Source organism: Crocuta crocuta, unplaced genomic scaffold (assembly GCF_008692635.1).
Source record: "Crocuta crocuta isolate KB4526 unplaced genomic scaffold, BGI_CrCroc_1.0 scaffold443, whole genome shotgun sequence".
NCBI lineage: Eukaryota > Metazoa > Chordata > Mammalia > Carnivora > Hyaenidae > Crocuta > Crocuta crocuta.
In genome coordinates, this window is record NW_027529446.1 from 826,917 (window position 1) to 827,158 (window position 242).

The window sequence follows — 242 nt, forward strand, 5'->3', positions numbered from 1 at the left end:
GTAGGCCCAAGCGCCCGCCCGGCCCCCGGGGCCATAGCAACCCTGAAAGGCTTCAATTCCCAGGGGGCCTTGCGGCCTCCCGTTCCCCCCCCACCCCAGGAGCGCGAAGATCCGACCGAAGTTGGGGGGCGTTATGGGGGGACACACGCCCGCCCCGCAGATCCAAACCGTCTGGGGCCTCAGTCTCCCTCATTTGTACAGGGACCAAAGCTTCCGACCGGCGGGGAAGACAGGGTTCACGG